A 22,096-nucleotide genomic window follows, 5' to 3' on the forward strand; every position below is an offset into this window, starting at 1 on the left:
CCTCGGCCTCCCAAAGTGCTGGGATTAAAAGCGTGAGCCACCGCGCCCAGCCTGTTTTGGTGTTTTTAAAAATATGGAATGCTTCATGAATTCACGTGTCATCCTCGCTCAGGGACCATGCTGATCTGCTCTGTATCATTCTTCTTTTATATGTGTAATGGATCTGCTTTTATGTTAGTATCTTACAGAAAGGTTTATTTGATGTGATGTGCCATTGCTCCAGTTTATAATACACATCCCTCAGTCATTCTCTTCTTGACATACATGGAATAAGATTATGTGATTTAAGGATATACATTTCATGGCTTCCTCCCTAAATAGTCACACCCACAGCTGAAGTACCCACCCTAGCAACTGAGAGAAGAGTAATTGTGTGCTCTAAACAACAGTTTAAAAGTAGGAGGCTGAGGGAGAACCTAAGCTCCATGCCTTTTCCTGAGTCCTTGGCACAGTGATTGGAGTTTATCTGGCATACCAGCTCCCGGGGTTTCAAGTGACAGAATGGTAGCATTAACCCAGCTTTCTAAGGCTGCCGCTGTAAACTGACTGGGCACAGAGGGGATACGGCTTCTGCCCCCGTCCTTTCTAGTTATCTACCGGTCTAGCCATCTGTGTATCTGCACCCCAAATATTGTAAACATTAACCATCCTCTCTCGTACACCTAAAAATGTTAAGGAACCATATATTGTTGTAGTGTATCTAGTATGCGCTAATAAGTACCAAAACCTCAAAATTAATAGGTTTGTAAATGGTGCTATTGCAGATAAATAGAATGTGTCATCTTAGTTTATTTGCATGCATATATATATGCATGTATGCATATATATGTGTTGTGTGTGTGTTTTCTGCTATGGAGAATAGAACAAACCTGAAATGGAGGTTGGAGAATTTTACCCACATGTAGAATCAGTGTGTGCCTGCACTTCCTTTTCTCTGTTGCAACCACTGTCAACTGCTTTCCATGACTTAGTATCTTAGATTGAATTTCTGCTCCTGCTATGTTTAGAATCTATTTTTAACTTGGCCAACTGATTTACTATGGAGCATGTGAGCGCTGCTATTTTAAAATATATAATAGTTGTCCCCAGAACCCACTCTATAGAAACCCTCTATGGAAAAACCACTGTGGGCCTGTCCCATTCCATGGCACATTTTCCAGAATGTATGATTTTAAAACAAAATCAGCATTTACTGAGTTCCTAATGTATATCAGGCAACAGGCTGTGTGCTTATTTATGTTTTCTTAGTTAATCCTCAAAGCAATCCTGTGTTGGTAGAGATTTCTTGCCTTACCAAGCACTTTGTAACCCTGCATGTAAGTATGAAGCTGTGTACTGAGCGCAAAGATTGGGGGTATTCACGCCAATCCATCCCGAATTCAGATCCTATCTTTGCCACTTGTTAGCTACGTGAACTTCAGCAAGTTACCCCACCTCTCTGAGTCTCAGCTTTTTCATTTGTAAAATAAGAACAATAATACTTCCTTGCAGATTGTTATGAAGAAATGTTGACGGAGTTGATGTAGCATATTATGCAGTTCTACGGGGTCCGGCACAAGCAGCAACACAGGAAAAAGGAGTTACTGCTATTCTTTTTTTTATTATTATTCTGAGTTTTTTTCATGTCCTGGAAAAGAAAAAAAAAAAAAATGGGAAGAGTTTGGAAGATGCAGGTTAAAGTAATATGTAGTTAAAGCGTCACTACACTGCTGCTAGAACTCTTTGACCTGGGCAGTTTCCATTTGAGCAGCTGGAAGCTGCAGTAGTCCAGTGTGACTTTTGAACAACTGCCAGGCCTTTCAGTTGGGGCCTTTCGCCTCTGGGAGTCTTCAGACATCTGGAGGAACTTCATGAGTAATCCCTGGTTATTGTTTAACAGAATATTAGCTTTGAACAGGTGTGTCTTTGCCTGCTGGGTCTCTGCACAACTTATGAAGAAGCAACTCGTCATACACCTACAGGGCAAATTCTTGGTTCTTGGATCTGCATCCAGCTGGGGCCGGGTTAAAACCACGTGTGATGATTTCAGAATCCCTACAGCGCTCTCTAGGAGACCAGCTGCGTGCTTTCCGGATCAAAGGCCCAAGGAGCTTTTCTGGATGGTCTTGAGGTGATGTCTTGTGACTTTGAGTTTTCCCTGAATGCCAACCAATACAACAGGTTTGGTCTACCTCCTCTGCTCAAGTGGCTCTTTCAGTTTGGTTTTCTTTACTGCCTGCTATGGAACTGTTACATTAGGAGACATTGACACAGTTTCTTCAGATTAAAGGCAGGAGTTAGGAAACCTTGGCTACTGAGGTTGATGTGGAAGGAGGAGGCGGTCTTATATTGGCTGGGAACCTACTACAGTGCCAGGAACTTCACAAGGGAGGTAATACCATTGCACCGGGTCAGTTGAGGAAAGTTTTCTCTGAACACAACTATATTTGCTTAGCATCAAATCTCATATGTACCTTATTTCTGTTTTCTTTTCTCTTTCTTTTCCTTCCTTCCTTCCTTCCCTCCTTCCTTCCTTCTTTCCTTCTCCCTTCCTCCCTTTTTCTCCTTCCTTCCTTCCTTCTCCTCCCTTCCTCCCTTTCTAGTCTTTCTTTCTCTCTTTCTCTGTTTCTTTCTTTCTTCTTTGTTTCTCTTTCTTTCTCTCTTTCTTTCTTTCTTCTTTCCTTTTTAAGACAGGGTCTCACTCTGTCACCCAGGCTGGAGTGCAGTGGCACAGTCATGGCTCACTGCAGCCTGTATCTCCCACACTCAAGTGACCCTCCCACCTCAGCCTCCCGTGTAGCTGGGACTACAGGCTCATTCCACCACACCCAGCTAACTTTATGTGTATTTTTTGTAGGATGAGGACTCACTATGTTGTCCAGGCTGGTCTCAAACCCCTGGGCTCAAGCGATCCACCCACCTCAGCCTCTCAATGTGCTGGGATTACAGGCCTGAGCCACCACGCCAGGCCTTTCATATGTAGTTTAAAAGCAAATTGTTTTCTATGACTATGACAAGAAATAAATCATTTTCTTCTGGTTAACGGAACAAAGTGAAAAGAAATTCTTTTTTTTTTTTGAGACAGAGTCTCACTCTGTTGTCTAGGCTGGAGTGCAATGGTGTGATCTCAGCTCACTGCAACCTCCACCTCCCAGGTTTAAGCAATTCTCCCACCTCAGCCTCCCAAGTAGCTGGGGTTACAGGTGTGCACCACCACACCCAGCTAGTTTTTGTTTTTTTTTTTTCGAGACAGAGTCTCGCTCTGTCACCCAGGCTGGAGTGCAATGGTGTGATCTCAGCTCACCACAACCTCCACCTCCTGAGTTCAAGCAATTCTCCTGCCTCAGCCTCCCAAGTAGCTGGGATTACAGGCATGTGCCACCATGCCCAGCTAATTTTGCATTTTTAATAGAGATGGGGTTTCTCCATGCTGGTCAGGCTGGTCTCAAACTCGTAACCTCAGGTGATCCGCCCACCTCGGCCTCCCAAAGTGCTGGGATTATAGGTGTGAGCCACTGCACCTGGCCCAAAGTGGAAAGAAATTCTGAGCCATCATCCATTGAGTGTCTATTGATAATCTATGTCTCCTGGCTGGTGTGCAGTGGCTTATGCCTATAATGCCAACAATTTTGGAGGCTGAAGCAGACAGATTGTTTGAGCCCGAGTTCAAGACCAGCTTAGGCAACATGGCAAAACCGTGTCTCTACTAAAAATACCAAAAATTAGCCAGATGTGGTGGCACACACCTGCAGTCCCAGCTACTTAGGGGACTGAGATGGGAGGGTCGCTTTTTTTTTCTTTTTAGACAAGGTCTCACTCTGTCACTCAAGCTGGAGTACAGTGGCACAATTATAGCAAACTGCAACATCAAACTCCTGGGCTCAAGCAGTCCTCTTGCCTCAGCCTCCTGAGTAACTAGGAGTACAGGTGCGTGCCACCATGCCTGGCTAATTTTTGTATTTTTAGTAGAGACAGGGTCTCCCTGTGTTGCCCAGGTTGGTCTCAAATTGCTGGCCTCACGTGATCCTCCCACCTCAGCCTCCCAAAGTGTTGGCATTATATAGATATGACCCACTGTGCCCAGCTGAAATTTTTAACATCTCTCTCATGCACAATCTTGTCTAGAAAACTCTTGTTTTGTTTGCCTTAAATAGATAGTCAAGGTTTATGTAAATTGTTGATTGTTCATATACAATTTTGTCAGCAACAATCAAATATACAATCACAAAGCTTATACAGTTACCCTATATTCTGAAAAAACTATTCTGAAAAAATAGATTTGGAATTTTAATATCTAAATCTAGCTTACCGGCCAGGCATGGTGGCTCACGCCTGTAATCTCAGCACTTTGGGAGGCCAAGGCAGGCAGATCACCTGAGGTCAGGAGTTCAAGACCACCCTGGCCAACTTGGTGAAACCCCATCTCTACTAAAAATACAAAAATTAGCTGGGTGTGGTAGTGGGCACCTGTAATCCCAGCTATTCAGGAGGCTGAGGCAGGAGAATCACCTGAACCCAGGTGGCAGAGGTAGCAGTGAGCCGAGGCTGCGCCGCTGCACTCCAGCCTGTGCAACAGGGCAAGACTCTTTCTCAAAACCAATCAATCAATCAATCAATCAATCTAGCTTACTATCTTGTTCATTGTATCTTAAAAGCGTCCGTGTTTAAAATTTTGGTGTTCTTGGTAAAATATTTGCAATGAATTGGGCATCTTTGTAGAAACAGTTTAGTTTTCATTTGAATATCCAGCAGGCAGAGATTAGAAATTGTTATTAAGTAAATCTATTTTAATGTGGTTCATTTAACTGACTTAATCCATATATTATCAGACTTGAATGGGACTTTTCAGGGAATTTCGTTTGCCTTCTTTGTATTTAAGGCTTTCAGATTTATAGAAGTAAACTCAGTGAAAAGGATAGTATTGTTTAAAATTATTTTTTCACTACTTAAAAAGATTAACTATTTTTTTCAATCAGTGGCTCACACCTGTAATCCCAGCACTTTGGGAGGCCAAGGTGGGCGGGTCACAAGGTCAGGAGTTCGAGACCAGACTGGCCAATATGGTGAAACCCTGTCTCTACTAAAAATATGAAACTTAGTTGAGCGTGGTGGCAGGCGCCTGTAATCCCAGCTACTCAGGAGGCTGAGGCAGGAGAATTGCTTGAACCCGAGAGGCAGAGGTTGCAGTGAGCCAAGATTGCACCACTGCACTCCAGCCTGGGTGACAGAACGAGACTCTGTCTCAAAAAAATAAAAAATAAATAATAATAATAATATATGCGCATGGTACAAAATTCAAAAGTACAACAGCTATATAGTAAAAAGGCAGCCTGCCTCCCTTCTTCCCCCCCCCACCTGATATCCCTCTCTAGATAGAGTTGTCAACTTTTTATTTCTCTCAACTTTTTAAAAACCAGATGCAAATATTTAAGTTCTTCGAGCAGGGTCTTGTTACCTTCCTTTTAGAACAACAACAACAACAAAAATAGCATAGCATAGCATCATTCCAGAATCCTGTACAAGGTGTTTATTTTACATATGAAGCACAGAGAAAATAAAATTTGCTTAGTTTTCACTGAGCCTTGGGAAAGTCTTCTGTTGCATATTAGTGCAACAATGATAGTAAGCTATCATTATATGTAACTACAATGACCGTATGTTGTATATTTTAAATAAATAGAAAACAAGTTTCATTGAAATTAAAGATAATAAAATAGTCTTAATATGTGATAATCATTTTTGTATATACTATTTATCTGATTTGCAAATTCTTGAATTAAAGCTTCTCATGAATTTATATAGGAATTGAAAAAAATCTAATTTCCCCTGACTGGAAATCAATCCTGCTTTTCTAATTTTTTTTACATGCAAGTTCAAAAAGTAGTATGTATTATCTGTGCTCCCAGAGGCTGACCTGAAATAAAAGGAAAAAAAAAGTAGTATGTACCAGACGTTTTAAGTATATTATGTCTAATTCTCATAACAACCTTGCAAGATTGGGTTTGTTGCCCTCTTTGGAGATGAGGAAGCTGAGGCTCTGAGAACTGAAGTGACTTGCCACAGGTTCACAGCAAGAAGTGCAAAGCTGGGATGTACATCTAGTTCAAACCCACTGGTCCATAATGTTGTTAGAAACACAGAATCTACTAGTCTGGAAAAAGGTGGGATGCTTGACAGTGTGGATCTCACTTCATCAAGGCATGTGCCGAAAGCCTGAGGACATGTTCCTGAACAAAATGGAGTCAGGGATGCTAGAGGAAAATAGGTTAGGTGAAGTGATAATAGGTAAAATAACCATGTTCTCATGTTCTCTAAAGAGCTCATTAGCAGCCAACGTATTTCTGGGAGTAGGTGCAATAGGGCTCTGTCCTTGGCCCTGTTCTGATCAACGTCTTATTAATGCTTGAGATCAGAGCAGTGAGTATAATATGGTAGGACTTATAAATAACTATTGAACAAATTAATGAATTAATAAGGATATTTGAGTTGTGCTGATCATGTCTTTAGTTTATTTTATTTTGACACAAAGCCTCGCTCTGTCACCCAGGCTGGAGTGCAGTGGCATGATCTCAGTTCACTGCAACCTCTGCCTCCCGAGTTCAAGCGATTCTTGTGCCTCAACCTCCTGAGTGGCTGGGACTATAGGCGCGCGCCACCACCATGCCAGGCTAATTTTTGTATTTTTAGTAGAGATGGGGTTTCACCATGTTGGCCAGGCTGGTCTCGAACTCCCAACCTCAGGTGATCTGCCTGCTTTGGCCTCCCAAAATTCTGGGATTACAGGTATGTGCCATCGCACCTGGCCAGATTTTTCACTGTTAAGTTGAGTTTCTTGTATATTCTGCATATTAGTCTCTTGTCAGATGAATAGTTTATAAATATTTTATTCCATTCAACAGGTTATCTCTTCATTCTGTTGATTGTTTTCTGTGCTGTGCAGAAGCCTTTGAGTTTAATATAGTCCCATTTGTCTATTTTTGTTTTAGTTGCCTCTGCTTTTGAGGTCTTAGCCACAAAATATTTGCCTAGACCAATGTCCTGGAGTGTTTCCTGTATGTTTTCTTCTAGTAGTTCTATAGTTTTGGGCCTTACATTTAAGTCTTTAATCCATCTTGAGTTGATTGTTGTATACGGTGAGAGACAGAGGTCTACTTTCATTCTTTTGCCTATGGCTGTTCAGTTTTCCCAGCACTATTTATTGAAGAGGGTATCCTTTCCTCAGTGTATGTTATTGGCACCTTTGTCATAAATTAGTTGACTATAAATATGTAGATTTATTTCTGGGTTCTCTATTCTGTTCCATTGGTCTATGTGTCTATTTTTATACCAGTACAATGCTGTTTGGGTTATTGTAGCCTTGTAATATGTTTAGAAGTCAGATAGTGTAATGCCTCCAGCTTTGTTCTTTTTGCTCAAGATTGCTTTGGCTATTCAGGCTCCTTTTTGGTTTCATATGAATTTTAGGGTTGTTTTTCTTTCTGTGAAGAATGTTACCGGTATTTTGGTAGATTCATTAAGCTGTAGATTGCTTTGGGTAGTTTGGCCATTTTAACAATATCAATTCTTCCAATCCATGAGCATAGGATGTCTTTCCCTTTGTTCGTGTCCTCGTTAATTTCTTTCATCAGTGTTTTGTAGTTTTCCCTGTAGATAGCTTTCACCTTCTTGGTTAAATTTGTTTGTAGGGTTTTTGTGTGTACATAGTCACTGTAAATGGAATTGCCTTCTTGATTTCTATTTCAGCCAGTTCTTCATTGGTGTATAGAAACACTACTGATTTTTGTATCCTGATACTTTAATTAATTTGTCTACTAGTTCTAAGAGTTTTGTGGTGGAGTCTAGGTTTTTCTATTTTTTTTTCTTTGTATAAGGAGTCTGATACCATATAGATTTTTCTAAATATAAGCATATCATCTGCAAAGAGGGACAATTTGACTTCTTTTCCAATTTGGATGCCTTTTATTCCTTTCTCTTGCCTGATTTCTCTTGCTAGGATTTCCAGTACTATGTTGAATACGAGTGGTGGAAGCGTAAATCCGTCTTACAACCTTTTAATATAGTACTGTTAAGGTAGGTACAGTTTGTTTCTGTCGCTTGTGATAAAAAAAAAAAAAAAAACAAGAAAGATACGTATCTACTTGTTCTTTAGGGCACATTGTATATTCAGCGAGGTTCTTGGCTTATGATATCTGCTTGGACAATGACAAAAATAGGTAATCAATGCTGGCTAACATTAGCAAGGAGGAGAAGAAAGTTGAAGCTACTGGCTGGACACTAGGGCTATTTTTATTCCCTATTATTGTGAGTTTTTGAGAGAGATTCCAAATACTTCCTGAACTAATCCAACATTGCTTGCATTTTGTAGAGAGTTCTATACTAACGTCTATACTACCTACGAACTATTCTTGCCAAAGAAATTGAAGCTGAATCTAATCAAGCTTCTAAAGCTTTCATTTACAGAAAATGGTGGAGAATGTAAAGGAGGAGCAAGTTAAATGACACCAGGAGGGAGCAAACAAGCAAATCTAGGATGTGAGGTATTTTATACAACAACTAAACCAGTATCTTCCATAAGACAATGACATTTTTAAAATAAGTAGGACCCCATGAATATATACACCTAATATATACCCACAAAAATTAAAAATAAAAAAAAAAATTAAATGAGTTGGAAGAAGAGGACTCAAAATCAAAAGAAACTTGAGATATTGTAACAGCCAAATGTGATATGTACATTCTGATTCAAACATACCAATTGTGACATACAAAGAAGAGTACATTTACAAGTAACAATGCAAAAAGAAAATTTCTCTAAAACCCATTGTTGATACAGTGCCATTGAGCACTTTGATGTTAAATAATATGATTTTCATGTAATAGTCATAAAAACATATCCTGCAAAATAGAACACAGTAATTTAAGATGTGTGAGTTCTAATTATGATTATTGTTCTGTGAACTTGAACAAATTACATAATACACTCAGCTATAAAATGGAAAGACCAATACCTCATTAAATGGTTACTCAAAGGACCTAATAGAAGTTATGGTAAAGAACATGCTAAGCATAAGTGCTATAAAGCTACAACTTTCAAATAATAGTCCAATAGTGTAGTGCACAACCTCTGAGGTAGCCCTTGATGATCTTCTCCTACTGAGATTCCCAACTTTATGTAACTCCCTTCCCTTGAGTATGATGTCACTTCAGAAATTAGGTTACAAAAAGGGGCCAGGCCTGTAATCCTGTAATCCTAGCACTTCGGGAGGCCAAGGCAGGTGGATCACCTAAGGTCAGGAGTTCGAGACCAGCCTGGCCAACATGGTGAGATCTGGTCTCTACTAAAAATACAAAAATTGGCCAAGCATGGTGGTGGGCACCTGTAATTCCAACTACTCAGGAGGCTGAGGCATAATAATCTCTTGAACCAGGGAGGTGGAGGTTGCAGTGAGCTGAGATGGCACCACTGCACTGCAGCCTGGGTGACAGAGTGAGACTCAGTCTCAAAAATAAAATAAAATAAAATAAAAATACAAAAATTAGCCAGGTGAGTTGTGGCCGGGCACGGTGGCTCACACCTGTAATCCTAATGCATTGGGAGGCCGAGGCAGGTGATCACAAGGTCAGGAGTTCAAGATCATCCTGGCCAACAGGGTGAAACCCCATCTCTACTAAAAATACAAAATATTAGCCGGGTGTGGTGGCAGGCACCTATAGTCCCAGCTACTCAGAAGGCTGAGGCATGAGAATCTCTTGAACCCGGGAGTCAGAGGTTGCAGTGAGCGGAGATCAGGCCACTGCATTCCAGCCTGGGCGACAGAGCAAGACTCTGTCTAAAAAGAAAAAAAAAAAAAAAAAAAAAGAAGGAAGAAATTAGGTTACAAAAAGATTAGGATTCGAGGTTAAGTTACCAGCAAAGTGAATGAAAAAAGTCATCAGTCTATCCCTACCTCTACATAGATTTTGCCTAAAATAATCTCAGATCACGATCTTGAACTGTTGACTGTGGGAGCTGGGTGATGGATAACTGAAAGGATCATTGTATGTTTCACTGGACTATTTTTAAAATCTTAACCATGCTTTTGTTTGAGACGGAGTTTCGCTCTTGTTGTGAAACAACTCCAGAACTCTTTCACCTTGCAGAACTGAAACTCAATACCCATTAACCAGCAGCTCTCCTTTTCCCTTCCCATAGCTCCAGGTAACCACCATTCCACTTTCTGTTTTTATGAGCTTGACTCCTCCAGGAACCTCATATAGATGGAATCTACAGTATTTGTCCCCAAGGTTCTTCTGTGTTATAGACTGTGACAGGATTTTCTTCCTTTTTAAGGCTGCATAGTATTCTATCATGTATATATACCAAATTTTGTTTATCTATTCATTCCTTGATGGACATTTGGGTTGCATCCACCTATTGTGAGTAATGCTGTCATGAACATTGGTTTGCAGATATCTGTTTGAGAGCCTTCTTTTATTTCTTTTGGATATGTACTCAGAAGTAAGGTTGCTGGGTCATATGGCAATGGTACTTTTAATTTTTTGAGAAACCATCATGCTGTTTTTCATGGCAATCATACCATTTTGCTATCCTGTCAGTCATTCACAAGGTTTCCAATGTCTCCACATCCCCACCAACATTTGTTATCTTCTGGGGTTTTTTTGGGTGGGAGTGTTGGGGGTAATAGTAGCTATCCTAATGGGTGTTAGGTGGTATCTCCTTGAGGTTTTGATTTGTATTTCTCTAATGATTAATGATGTTAGGTATCTTTTCATGTACCTGTTGGCCATGTGTATGTCATCTGTGGAAAAATGTCTGTACAACTCCCCCCCTGCCCATTTTTTATAGTTTTTTTTATCTTGTTTTCATTAAACTTTTTATCTATTTTAATTTGTTTGTTTTTTTTTACATAGACAGGGTCTTGCAATATTCCTCAGGCTGACCTTGAATTCCCAGACTTAAGTGATCCTCCCAATTCAACCTCTTGAGTAGGTGTTGACTACAGGCGTGCACCACTGTGCCTAGCTTTTTGCCCATTTTTAAATAGGATTATTTGAAATTTTGTTGTTAAGTTGTAGAAATTACTTACATATTAAATAATTGTGGATATTGTAGATATTAACCTCTTACCAAATATATGATTTGCAAACATTTTCTTCCATTTTGTAGGTTGCCTTTTTGCTCTGTTGATTGTCTTTTGATGCACACACGTTTTCAAGTTTGAGGTAGTCTCATTTGTCTATTTTCTTTCTTTCTCTCTCTCTTTTTTTTTTTTTTTTTTTTTTTTTTTTTTTGAGACGGAGTCTGGCTCTGTCACCCAGGCTGGAGTGCAGTGGCGCAATCTCGGCTCACTGCAAGCTCCGCCTCCCGGGTTTACGCCATTCTCCTGCCTCAGCCTCCCGAGTAGCTGGGACTACAGGCGCCGCCACCTCGCCCGGCTAGTTTTTTGTATTTTTTAGTAGAGACGGAGTTTCACCGTGTTAGCCAGGATGGTCTCGATCTCCTGACCTCGTGATCCGCCCGTCTTGGCCTCCCAAAGTGCTGGGATTACAGGCTTGAGCCACCGCGCCCGGCCTCTTTCTTTCTTTCTTTCTTTCTCTCTTTCTTTCTTTAAGAAATGCAGACTGCCACATGCAGCACCTCATTTGGATGTGTCTGAAGTCTTGGAAGCTTGACTACCCTACGTTCTCCTACAAGTGGACCTTGAGAGCTTGTTTGAAAGTTCTAGCAGGAGACTGCAGCTACTCATATACCCTCAACCGGGGACCAGTCCTCCTCTATCTGGGATGGTTGTCCTCTTAAACCAAACGTACAGCTTCGGGAGGAATGCATATGGGGCAGCGAGGGAGGAAGGGGACACGTGCCTAGTCCGCCAGATCAGCCACATCAACCCTGGCACTCAATGGGGTGACAGGCGCCGCAGCCAGATCACCCTCACATCCATATTTTTCTTTTTTTAAACTGTACTTCTGGGGTTGTATACGAGAAGTTATTGTATATGGCAAATCGTTTTTCCCCTGTGTTTTCTTCAAGGGGAAGAAAGTTTGTTTGAAAGTTTGAGATTAATTTTAGCTAATCTAATGTAGCATAAAATAAGGGTCTAACTTAATTTTTTTGCATGTGGATATCCAGTTTTTCTAGCACTATTTGTTGAACAAACTGTCCTTTCTTTATCAAATGGTCTTGGCCCCCTTGTTGAAGATTATTTGGCTATGCCATAATTTATCTCTGGGCTCTCTATGCTACTCCATTGGTCTGTGTGTTTGTCTCTATACCAATAGCACACTGTTTGAATTACTGTAGATTCGTAATGTGTTTTGAAATCAGGATGCTTGAGTCTTACAAATTTGTTCTTCTTCTTCAAAATAGTTTTGACTTTTTGGGGTCTCTTGAGATTCCATATGAATTTTAGGATCTATTTTTCTATTTCTGCAACAAACACCATTGATATTTTGATAGGGATTGTGTTCAATCTGCAAATGGCTTCATGTAGTGTTGACATCTTAACAATATTAAGTCTTCCAATTTATGCACACAGAACGTCTTTTTATTTATGTGTGCCTTCTTTAATTTCCTTCAACAGCGCTTTGTACTGTTTAGTGTGCAAGTCATTCACCTCCTTGGTTAGGTAAATTCCTAAGTATTTATTATTTATTTATTTTTAGAAGGAGTTTTGCTCTTGTCGCCCAGGCTGGAGTGGAGTGGGGCGATCTTGGCTCACTGCAACCTCTGCCTCCTGGGTTCAAACGATTCACCTGCCTTAGCCTCCCTAGTAGCTGGGATTACAGGCATGCGCCAGCACGCCTGGCTAATTTTTGTATAGAAGGGGTTTCACCATGTTGGTTATGCTGGTCTCAAACTCCTGACCTCAGGTGATCTGCCTGCCTTGGTGTCCCAAAGTGCTGGGATTACAGGTGTTAGCCACGGCACCCGGCCAATTCCTATTTTATTCTTTTTGATGTCATCATAAATGAAATTGTTTTCTTAATTTATTTTCCTAACTGTTCGTTGTTCATGTATAGAAACATTCCATTAAAAAAAAAAACAGGAGGCCAGGCGCGGTGGCTCACGCCTGTAATCCCAGCACTTTGGGAGGCCGAGGCAGGCGGATCACGAGCTCAGGAGATCGAGACCACAGTGAAATCCTGTCTCTACCAAAAATACAAAAAAATTAACCAGGCGAGGTGGTGTGCACCTGTAGTCCCAGCTACTCGGGAGGCTGAGGCAGGCGAATCACGTGAACCCGGGAGGCAGAGGTTGCAGTGAGCAGAGATCGCGCCACTGCACTCCCGCCTGGGTGACAGAGTGACACTCCGGCTCAAAAACAAAAATCAAAAAACTAAAACAAAAAACAGCAATACAACTTTTCTGTTCAGAAATTTTCATATTCCTGCATTTTGTTCTTTACCGATGCCCCAGAGGAATTGTTTTATGGGCTTGATGTCCGTTTGGAATAAAGGAAGAATTCTGTGGAAATCAGAATGTAAGTAACATACACATTTGCTTAAAAGGTTGAACAGACTCGCAAGTACCCCATATATCTACAGTTAGAGGCGTGAATGGGATCATTCATAACTCACAAGAGACTTGTTTGCATTGCACCAACAGCAGAGAAATTTGGGGGCTGGCTGAGGGGCCCTCTGTGATTACCCAGATCCTTGAAAGGAAATATTAGGCGCCTACATCAGTTGGGACTCTTTTCCTTACACTTGGCAGAAAACCCTTCATAAACTACCTCAAGGGGAAACGAGGATGCGCATAATGGCAACGTCCTGGGGAACTGGATTTGGACTTGGCTTGATCCAGAGTGGAAATAAAGTTAGACACCACGCCCGGCCTTCATTTTTGTGTTTTAATTTTGTGTTTTTGTTTTTTAGTATTTTAACCCCAACAGGGTTTCACCATGTTAACTAGGCTGGTCTCGAGCTCAGGTGATGTACCCATCTCGGCCTCCCAAAGTGCTGGGATGACAGGCGTGAGCCACTGCGCCCAGCCAGATTTTAGAATTTGGTGACTACTGAGTGGAGGGATTACAGGAGAGAGGCAGGTACATCCCCAGTGCAGAAGTGCAAGCCTTTTGGTTGCTTCATTTGGCTGCACCAAGCGCGGGCCTGTAGGCCTGTGTCGTCCAACGTCTAAACACAGCCGTTGAATACTTAACATTTAGCTGTTCCAAATTGAGACGTAAGCATAGAATACACACTGGATCTTGAAGACTAGTACAAAAGAAATAAGTAAAATACCTTATTAATCATTTTTTATATTGATGACATATGTATGTGTGTGTGTGTGTGTGTGTGTGTGTGTGTGTGTGTGTGTGTGTGTGTGTGTTTTGAGACAGGGGCTCCGCCAGGCGCGGTGGCTCATGCCTGTAATCCTAGCACTTTGGGAGGCCGAGGTGGGCAGATCACGAGGTCAGGAGATCAAGACCATCCCGGCTAACACAGTGAAACCCTGTCTCTACTAAAAAAAATACAAAATATTAGCTGGACATGGTGGCGGGTGCCTGTAGTCCCAGCTACTTGGGAGGCTGAGGCAAGAGAATGGCATGAACCTGGGAGGTGGAGCTTGCAGTGAGCTGAGATCGCGGCACAGCACTCCAGACTGGGCGACAGAGCGAGACTCCGTCTCAAAAAAAAAAAAAAAAATTAGAGACAAGGTCGCACTCTGTCACCCAGGTTGGAATACAATGGCACAATCACAGCTCACTGCAGCCTCTGCCTTCCCAACTCAAGCCATCCTCCCACCTCAGCCTCGTAAGTAGCTGGAACTATAGGTGCACACCATCATGCCCAGCTTATTTTTGTATTTTTTGTACAGACAGGGTCTCTGTATGTTGGCCAGGATGGTCTTGAACTCCTGGCCTCAAAGGATCTGCCCCCTTGCCCTCCCACAGTGCTGGGATTTCAGGCGTAGACCTCCACGCCTGGTCAGCTACATGTTGAAATGATCATATTTTCATCTTTCTTTTAACTTTTTATGATGTCACTACCAATATTGGTTTAATTACATATGTGACTTGCATTCTATCTCTATTAGGCAGCACTTTGTCTAGGACTGAGTTTCCCAGAAAACCCCGCTCTCCCTCCCTCTGCTCTGGCAGTCTTGGGAGGTGCTTCGAACTGCTTGAAAATGTGATGTGTGGGGAGAGGGGAACCTGCCCACCCCAGCTCTCTGGGTGATTGACAGGTCAGTCCCCTTCCTGGGAATTTGCCCAGCATGACCTGGAGTCAATCCCCTTCCTGCCCAGCTCCCACCATTCCTGACTGGACCCCTTCAGCCGCTGTTGCCTGGGACGTCACAGAGCAGGCGTCCCTAGAAGCTCTCTCGGGACCCACGGGGGCAGCCCCAGGACATGAACATGTTCAGAGTGGTAGAGTGATAGAATGGAATTTTATTTATTTATTTATTATTATTATTATTACACATGAACATGTTCAGAGTGGTAGAGTGATAGAATGGAATTTTATTTATTTTTTATTATTATTATTATTACACATGAACATGTTCAGAGTGGTAGAGTGATAGAATGGAATTTTATTTATTATTTATTATTATTATTATTACTTATTTTTTTTTTTTGGACGGAGTCTCACTCTGTCGCCCAGGCTGGAGTGTAGTGGTGCAATCTCGGCTCACTGCAACCTCCGCCTCCCAGGTTCAAGCAATTCTCCTGCCTCAGCCTCTAGAGTATCTGGGATTACAGGCGTGCGCCACCACACCCAGCTAATTTTTTTGTATTTTTAATAGAGGGGGGTTTAGCCATGCTGGCCAGGCTGATCTCACACTCCAGACCTCAGGTGATCCACCCGCTTCAGCCTCCCAAAGTGCTGGGATTATAGGCGTGAGCCACTGTGCCCAGCCTAGAATGGAATTTAATTAATATTGTCATAGGACGGTAAATACTGCAATCCCAAATTCATACATTTCTAGCTAGATTTTTTTCTTCCCCCATATCCCCCCCCCAACTTTTTGGCCACGGGTGTTTGGAATACAAGGATTGGACCAGACCTTAAGGTGACTGTTAGGAATCTGCCTCAGGCCACGTGCAGTGACTTGAATCTATGATCTCAGCTACTTGGGAGGCTGAGGCAGAGGCCAGGAGTTCGAGACCAGCCTGAGCAACATAGCAAGACCCCTATCTCCAAAATAAAAAATAAGTTAAAACAAAAGGGGGATCTGTTTTAGCCCGAATCTACCCCTGCGCCAACCTACCTGGGATATCCAGAGCTTCCACAGAGACCACTCAGCCTCCATGCAGCTGAGACAACCAAAGTGCACGCTACGTTTTCCATGCTAGCTTTATACTGCATTACTCGTTCTTCATGTAATTATTTGATATGCGATTTAAAGTACTTTTCTAGGTATATGGATTCTGACCTCCCATCTGACTAAGGAGCTTACCGTCTTCCTTACTCTTAGACTATTCCGGAGTGTTGTGGCACAGTGGACACTGGATTGCTATTGACTATCAGTGGAACCTATTATCGGACTCCCCTGGAAACAGGTCTTGGCCACCAGTATGTGCCATTCCACTCTATAACTTCCAGGTCATTTACTGGGCACAAGACCATCATGACCACTCTAGCTAGCATGCAAAACACAGGAGGCAATATCTGATCATGAGTGGATCATTGCTCTTCATGTCTGATAAAAACAACAATCTGGCCAGGCGCGGTGGCTCACGCCTGTAATCCCAGAACTTTGGGAGGCTGAGGCGGGTTGATCACGAGGTCAGGAGATCGAGACCAGCCTGGCCAACATGGTGAAACCTTATCTCAACTAAAAATACAAAAATTAGCTGGGCGTGGTGGTACATGCCTATAGTCCCAGCTTCTCGGGAGGCTGAGGCAGGGGAATCGCTTGAACCCTGGAGGCGGAGGTTGCAGTGAGCCAAGATTGTACCACTCCACTCCAGCCTGGCAACATAGCGAGACTTGGTCTCAAAAATAATAATAATATTATTAAATAAAATAACATAAAGGCCGGGCGCGGTGGCTCAAGCCTGTAATCCCAGCACTTTGGGAGGCCGAGGCGGGTGGATCACGAGGTCAGGAGATCGAGACTATCCTGGCTAACATGGTGAAACCCCGTCTCTACTAAAAATACAAAAAACTAGCCGGGCGAGGTGGCAGCGCCTGTAGTCTCAGCTACTTGGGAGGCTGAGGCGGGAGAATGGCGTGAACCTGGGAGGCGGAGCTTGCAGTGAGCCGAGATCACGCCACTGCACTCCAGCCTGGGAGACACAGCAAGACTCCGTCTCAAAAAAAAAAAAAAATAAATAACATAAAATAAAATCTATATGAGAATGTCATGGCGAACAAAGCATGTTTACCTGGCAGTACATGGATGTCAGATCCCCGCCCTGGACTCCAGTACTGTCTGGTTGACCTGCCTTCTGATGATATGTTTCTATCCCTCACATGAGCTGTTGGAGGAGAAGTACTTTTCCTTTCATCTAAGTTGGCTTGGATCTCCATCTGAAATGTCTTTCACATACAAATGGCCAAAAAGTACATGAAAAAAATGCTCACCATCATCAGGGAAATGCAAATCAAAACCATAATGAAATACCCTCCTATACCAGTCAGAATGGCTACTACTATTATTATTATTGTTTTTTGTTTTTTGAGATGGAGGCTTGATCTGTCACCAGGCAGTGGTGCAATCTCGGTTCACTGAAACCTCCACCTCCCTGTTCAAGTGAATCTCCTGCCTCAGCCTCCCGAGTAGCTGGGACTATGGGCGTGCGCCACCATGCCCAGCTAATTTTTATATTTTTAGTAGAGATAGGGTTTCACTATGTTGGCCAGGATAGTCTCTATCTCTTGACCTTGTGATCTGCCTGCCGTGGCCTCCCAAAGTGCTGGGATTACAGGCATAAGCCACCACGCCCAGTCCAGAACAATTATTGTTAAAAAGTAAAAACATCATCAACAACAACAACAAACAACAGATACTGGCAAGGCTGCAAAGAAAAGGGAACACTTCTACACTGTTGGTGGGAATGTAAATTAGTTCAGCCACTGTGGAAAGCAGTTTGGAGATATCGCAAAGATTTTAATAAGATTGGCCAGGTGTGGTGGCTCATGCCTATAATCCCAGCACTTTGGGAGGCCGAGGTGGGAGGATCACCTGAGGTAAGGAGTTCGAGACCAGCCTGGCCAACATGGTGAAACCCCTCTCTACTAAAAATACAAAAATTAGCTGGGTGTGGTGGCACATGGCTGTAATCCCAGCTACTCGGAAGGCTGAGGCAGGAGAATTGCTTGAACCTGGGAGGCGGAGGTTGCAGTGAGCCGAGATTGCACCACTGCACTCCATCCTGGGTGACAGAGTAAGACTCCATATCAAAAAGAAAAAGAAAACAAGAAAGCTAGAGAATTCGGTTGATGCCAGATTGCAAAATGCTCTGTATCTCATACTGAATTTCGAACGTTATCTACAGATTATAGACAACATCTATAGATTATAGAACTGGGGAGTGACTCAGTCATACCTATGATTCAGAAAGATGACAGGAAGCGGTGGAGAAGCTGGATTCAAGTGGGCAAGACTAAAGGTGGGGTGACTAGTGGGAGGCTGGCTCTTTAGTGAGGGCCAGACAGTAGAGGGCTGCAGTGGTGGGGATGAAGAATAGGAGATTTATATTTGAAAGACATTTGATTTGATTTGATTATAATCTCAACATTTATTTTAGCTTCAGGGGTACATGTGTAGGTTTTTTACCTGGGTATATTGTGTGATGCTGAGGTTTGGGGTATGACTGATCCTGTCACTCAGGTACTAAGCACTGTTCCCAATAGGTGATTTCTAACCCTTGCCCCAATCCCTCCATCCCTCCCAATTCCAGTGGTCCTCAATGTCTAGTGTTGCCATCTTTATGTCCATGTGTATTCAACATTTAGCTCCCACTTATAAGTGAGAACATGTGGTTTTTGGATTTCTATTCCTGCATTAATTTGCCTAGGAACTAATGGCCTCCAGCTGCATCTATGTTGCTGCAAAAGACATGATTTCGTTGTGTCTTTATGGCTGCGCAGTAGTCCACGGTGTATATTTACCACATTTTCTTTAACCAGCCTGCCTCTGATGGGCACCTAGGTTGATTCTGTGTCTGCTATAGTGAAAAGTTCTGCAATTAACCTGTGAGTGCAGGTGTCTTTTTGGTAGAACAATTTATTTTCTTTTGGATATATACCCAGTAATGGGATTGCTGGGTTGAATGGTGGTTCTACCTTAAGTTCTTTTTTTTTTATTTTGGGACAGAAAGTGCCCTGTAATCCCAGCTACACAGGAGGCTGAGGCAGAAGAATTGCTTGAACCTGGGAGGCGGAGGTTGCAGTGAGCTGAGATCACACCAATGCACTTCAGCCTGGGTGACAGAGTAAGACTCTGTCTCAAAACAGAAGAAAAAGAAAAAGCTTGCCGATTGCCGATTGCTGATTTTGCAGCAGGGTCACACACAGGTGAGGAGAGACTCAGAGAGAAAGCGATTCTTGAGCTTGGGTCCCTGAAGAATGAGTAGGATTCTTGCTGGATAGAAAAGCCACATGCTCTGGTGGAATCCATCTCTCATAAGCCTAGAACCTCAATCCTAAATTCAGAGACTTTGGACTGTTTGCTGCTTAACAGTGAGAGTGCTGCGAAGACAAGTAACAATGAACACTTATTTCATGTGAACTGCATGTCTGGCAATGTATTAACGCATTTAAACTTCACAACAACCTTGGGAAATAAGACACTATTATGATCCCCATTTTAAAGGTGAAGAACCTGTAGAGGTTAAATCAATTGCCCCTGGTTACGTAGCAAGTAAGTGGTAAATTAATACCCAGGATTGTGGCTACAGCTCTTAACTGCTGACATGAAGCCTCTGAAATGAGCGTTTATAAGAAAGCTCTCTTTGTGAATTGCAATGCGCTGCACGAGTGTTACTATATTATGCAAGGAAAAAGGCTTTTCAGGTTAAGAGGACAGTGTGAGAAAATCTACAAGATTTTAAAGCATTCAGGAATTCCTTTTTGCTAAGGATTTTTGGGGGAAGGAGGGTGGAGGCAGAGCAGGCATATCACTAGGCAGAAAGCTAGAAAATTGGGCTGGGTATGGTGGCTCATGTCTGTAATCCCAGCACTTTGGGAAGCCAAAGTGTGCACCACCACGCCTGGCTAATTTTTGTATTTTCAGTAGAGAGGGAATTTCACCATGTTGGCCAGGCTGGTCTCAAACTTCTGACCTCAAGTGATGCACCTGCCTCAGTCTCCCAAAATGCTGGGATTACAGACGTGTGCCATTGCGCCCAACCTCAACGTGCTTAATTGAAGATGTCATTGATTGTAAGGTGAACCATTGTTTTGTGTATCATTAAGGAAAAAACTTGTCAATAATTGTGAGACCCGGCACAGTGGCTCACGCCTGTAATCCCAGCACTGTGAGAGGCTGAGACAGGCAGAACGCTCGAGCCCAAGAGTTCGAGACCAGCCTGGGCAACATGGCAAAGCCTCGTCCCTACTAAAAATACAAAAAATTAGCTGAGCACAGTGGCGTGCACCTGTAGTCCCAGCTACTCGGGAGGCTGAGGTGAGAGGATTGCCTGAGTCCTCGAGGTAGAGGTTGCAGTGAGCCGAGATCGTTCCACTGCACTCCAGCCTGGGTGACAGAGTGAGACCCTGTCTCAAAATGAATAATAATAATAATAATTGTGAGACATCATCTATTGTAAGATGCATCTGGATTTCAGAGACAACAATTAGAATAGTGCAATAAGGTCATCCTTCCCTTAACTGGGTGTGGGTGGCAGGCTGTGAATATCTCTAACAAGCACACGTTGTACTACATCATAGTTGGTTGTTACCGGGGTTGCTTTCCCTGGTAGATACCAGTGACTTAAGAAAGGGAATATATCTAACTTCCTTTGCTATTTCAGTGCTTACCACTGTGCTTGGCGCAAGATAGATATTCAATACCAATTTGCTTCATGTAAATTGAAATCCTGGTACATAGCATCATATTAGACACTGTGAGGGGTACACTGAAAATGAACGATCTGTGACTGACTTTGCATAGTAAGAAAACCTCAGTGACCCCAGAGCTCGAGCAGACATACATTGGCGAATTGGTCATCTTGCTCTGAGGCACAGAAAAATAAACGATGTCATCCAGGTGCGGTGGACTCACGCCTGTAATCCTAGCACTTTGGGCGGCCGAGGCAGGTGGATCACAAGGTCAGGAGTTCAAGACCAGCCTGGCCAAGATGGTGAAACCCTGTCTCTACTAAAAATACAAAAATTAGCCAGGCGTGGTGGCAGTTGCCTGTAGTCCCAGCTACTCGGGAGGCTGAGGCAGGAGAATCTCTTGAACCTGGAAAGCGGAGCTTGCAATGAGCCAAGATTGCACCACTGCACTCCAGCCTGGGTGACAGAGCAAGATTCCGTCTCAAAAAAAGAAAAAAAGAAAAAAAAATTAGCTAAGTGTGGTGGCAGGCGCCTGTAGTCCCAGCAACTCGGGAGGCTGAGGCGGGAGAATCTCTTGAACCAGGGAGGCAGAGGTTGCAGTGAGCCAAGACCGCGCCGCTGCACTCTAGCCTGGCAACAGAGCAAGACTGACTCAAAAAAAAAAGAAAAAGAAAAGAAAAAGAAACCGTCAGAAACAATGTCACAGGCTGCCTTCCATATTGGCACTACTTTCCCCAGGCAATAGGGGCCTTACCTTGCTTGGAATTGTTGCAAACACATATACATCTTATGGAGGTTTTCAGAGACAGGTGGACGTTTTGCCAGCAATGATGGTGGACAATATTCCTAGAGGCTTGAAGACGTCTACTTTCAAATTAAACATAGTGAAGGGCCCGTTCCTTCCTACAGCACTTTTGGATACACCTGTTCTATGGCTTCCTTTCCCTCCTTCTGAAGGGCTTCAATGACCTGCCTTTTAAAGTTTAAAAATAGGTGCCCAGACTAGACTTTGAAATAGTTCAAAAACACAGCATCACAGGAATCCCAGATGCTATAAAAATTTTGGCCGCATTTTCTTTTTTCTTTTCTTTTTTTTTTTTTTTTGAGATGGAGTCTCGCTCTGTCACCCAGGCACAGTGGTGTGATCTCAGCTCACTGCAACCTC

At 42.8% G+C, this 22,096-nt stretch overlaps 1 pseudogene; it reads right to left on the reverse strand.

The window, feature by feature from the left end:
- Positions 1-67: 67 nt before the first annotated feature.
- On the reverse strand, positions 68-167 carry LOC114674949 (U6 spliceosomal RNA; annotated as a pseudogene).
- Positions 168-22,096: the final 21,929 nt, after the last annotated feature.

This window comes from Macaca mulatta, chromosome 1, assembly GCF_049350105.2.
Source record: "Macaca mulatta isolate MMU2019108-1 chromosome 1, T2T-MMU8v2.0, whole genome shotgun sequence".
NCBI lineage: Eukaryota > Metazoa > Chordata > Mammalia > Primates > Cercopithecidae > Macaca > Macaca mulatta.